Source organism: Ictidomys tridecemlineatus, chromosome 2 (assembly GCF_052094955.1).
Source record: "Ictidomys tridecemlineatus isolate mIctTri1 chromosome 2, mIctTri1.hap1, whole genome shotgun sequence".
Taxonomy (NCBI): Eukaryota; Metazoa; Chordata; class Mammalia; order Rodentia; family Sciuridae; genus Ictidomys; species Ictidomys tridecemlineatus.
The window spans coordinates 67696146-67699759 of record NC_135478.1 but is presented as its reverse complement, the minus strand read 5'-3'; positions in this window follow the sequence as shown (position 1 = coordinate 67699759).

Below are 3614 nucleotides of genomic sequence, written 5' to 3'. Positions count from 1 at the left end.
CAGTGCCTCACACATGCTAGGCAATCGCTCTACCACTGAGCTGCATCCCCAGCCCAGAGATATTTTAACATGAATATGGAGGGCTGGATTTGTCTTTTTAGGCCAAAGTCTTTAAAATTCAATAATTTGTTTAAAAAATCTACTTTACTAAATAATTTTTTTTTAATGTTGGAAATGGAAAAAAAAGAAAGATGGGGGAGGGCAGAGAGAGAAAGGATTGGAACGAAAGAAGGAAGGAAAATCTTCCATAATCCACTACCCCACCAGAACCATTATTAAGATTTTGGAGTAATTTTAATATGGTATTTTCAATTTGCTAATTTTCAGTGTGGGTTTCTGTTCAGTCTGCAGTAAGGTAGGTTGATATCATTTATTGAATAAACAGCTAGAGACAGAGTTGGGATTTATTTTGAACAATGAATTGCTTTTAATGCTTTTTCACATCTGCAAAGCAAATATGAAATACAACTTCTAAGTTTTTGTAGTTGCTTTGTTCAAAGTGTAAGCAGCTCTTTAAAAATTAAATAATTAGCTGGGTGCGCATGCCTGTAATCTCAGTGGCTTAGGAGGCTGAGATAGGAGGATGGAGAGTTCAGAGCCAGCCTCAGCAACAGTGAGGCACTAAGCAACTCAGAGAGACCCTATCTCTTACAAAAAAAATACAAAATAGGACTTAACTCGAGTGGTTAAGTGCCCCTGAGTCCAATCCCCAGTACAAATAAATAAATAAATATACTATATCTTGATTTTATAAATGGGAATAGATTGCACTCTTAAATTTATGGGGAATGAAGAATAACATCTGGATTATTCTAATTTTTTACTACATGATGGAGACTCCTCACATATGCTCATGCATATGAATAGCAAAACACTATAGCTTTCTAAATATTTAATTAGAAGAATTAATATCGCAGCCATTCTTGAAACAGAGTGGGAAATTGCATGGTTTGTATTAGAAACAGGAAGATATATATGAACAGCTAATGAATGAAAAGCTTTTCTAGAATGCTAGCCTACATTTTTCAGCTTGAGATCATTGTCTTATACTATATTGTGAAAAAACTTTTTCTTCTTGTTCCTTTTTAAAAAACACATTAAAGGTCTGCATCATAATTCAATGTTTTCTTTTCCTCTTGAGACTCTAATTGAATTAATATGTCTCTGCCTAGACAATATAGATTTTTTGTAGGAATAAAATGGTCTGACTCAGGATATCAAATTGGGAAATCAGTATAGAAAGTGCCAGATTACACAGAATTTGATTAAATGCAGTATACTCTGGAGGGAACTTTATTTGTTGTTACTTACCTAGCTTTTTTTTCTAACCACTTTGCTTCTCTAATATAGTGAACTATTGAAGCATTTACAAAAGAATTCCCTCCTTCTATCAGAAGCTGAAATTTTACCCTGTTCATTCAAATGCAACATATTCTAGGACAAATTTCACTCTAGAGTGAAACAATAGCCATCTTGATTCTGTACTTAAAACACCTGGTTGTCTAAGTGTCTCCAAATCCTTTGTGTCCATTTATAGCCATTTACAATCAGCAAGACCTATTTAAATTCTTTCATTGCTTAATCTGGAAGCCAAGGGACACTCCAATTTCATTCTTCAACTCTTTAAATAGGCAATGATATTATAAGTCAGAAGTATTTGATATTTTTGAATACTTGAATATGTCATGTTTTTTCCTAAGCAATAGTACTTAGTCTATTTGCCAAAGGATGGCACTTATTTGTTGTTTTTTCAGTTTATGGTTCTTTTTTTATCCTTCTGTCTCTCCCCAAACCCCAGCCCCTTTTCAATTTAAACTTAAGCTGGAAATCTTTTCTTGAAGATGTCTGAGCCTTATTCACACAGGATCTGATTCCATTAGATCTCATTACTGATTTATAAAATTTCCCCAGTACTCAGATTAGCAACAACATGCTCTTAATGCTTCTATAAATACCATCATGTCAACTGATTTAGATCTTAGGGACCAGAGAGATTCATTCACTTCCAATTACTTGAATTAGTGTCAGTGTTGAGTGCTTCAATAAGCCTATCAATGTCAGTGCTGTTTGCTTCTTTGGGATTTAGTAGCTGCTTTATGTGGCAAAGGTTAATGACTTCATTCAAATGCAACATATTCTAGGGCAATTTATGAATCTCATCTGTGGCCTCTCCTTGTAGGTAATGTGGTATGATTCTTTTGATAGATTCAAGGTTTTCTTCTTTTCTTTGACTTTCAACAGTTTGGAACTGTTAATTGGTGTTCATTTAGAATTTGTACTGGTAAATTTTTGTCTTATCTAATTGGGAAAATCTTGGCCATTATTTCTTCAATTTTTTTTCTTCCTCATTTTTTTTTCTCTTGCTGAGAAAATGTATACTGAATTGTCATGTTAGCAAGGCTCTGAGTCTTTGTTCATTTTTAAAAACCAAGGTTCTGTTTAGGTTTATTTATTTATTTATTTATTGCCTCGGATGATTTCTTATTGCTCTACTGTCAAGTGTGCTTGCTTCTTCCTCTATAATTTCCTTTCCTTTTGAACCCAAGGGCACTTACCACTGAGCCACATCCTCAGTCCTTTTTTTATATATTGTACTTAGAAACAGGATCTGGCTGAATTGCTTAGGCCTTGCTAAGTTACTGAGGCTGGCTTTGAAATCACGATCCTCCTGCCTCAGCCTTCTGAGCCGCTGGGATATCACAGGCCTAAGCCAAGGCGCCAGGCAACTTTTAAAATTTCTGAAACTATCTTCTTTATTTATAGAAAGTCCATTTGATTTTTAAAAGTCCTTCCCCCGCCCCTCCGCTGAGATTTTGTTCCTCGTGTGATTTTCATCTGCTGAAAACATGTTTTGTTTTACTTCATTGAGGATAGTTACAAGAGTCACATTAAAATCCTTACCTGTCAGTTTCAGCAGCAGCTTCTTAGTCTCTCATGTTTGGAAGCAGAATTTCTATCCTGCCGGGGATTTTTTGTTAATCCTTTCTTGTCCTGGTTAATGTGATGACCTCCTAACTACTCCCTGCTTCTGTTCTTGCCTGCTACAGTCCATTCTCAACACATTAGAGTGATCCTGCCTCCAAAGGTCCCCCTATTTCATTCGGTAAATCCATAAAGATGTTTATAATGTCCTCAATGCTGGTGGAAACTGCTCGTCCATGGCCTCCAGGTCTCGTGCTTATGCTGACTTCTGACCATCCATAAACATCTGTGCTACTTACCTTGAAAGGTATGTCTGCCCTAAACTTACGGCTCTGCTTACATTTCTATGACAAGGACACTGAATGAGCACACACACACACCCCCAAAGGAGAACTCAAAGAGGATTTAAGCGTCCCCCACTTTTTCCAGAGAGCAACAAAGCGCACAGGCTGAAGGAGGGTTAAGAGCTTCTGGGCTCACGGTACTCTTGAAACTCCTTCACGCCACGGTAGCCCAGATTCGAATTCGCACAGGTGCTGCTACCTGGTCAGAGGGAGTGACCGACCCAACTTTCCGGCGTCCTTCTGTGCAGGCGCCGGGGGAGGTGGGTGGGAGGCGGAACCCTGACGCGCGCCCCCCTGCTTCTGGTCGGGCCTGGGTCGTGGTGCACCACGGGAGCGCCGCGTGGGCGG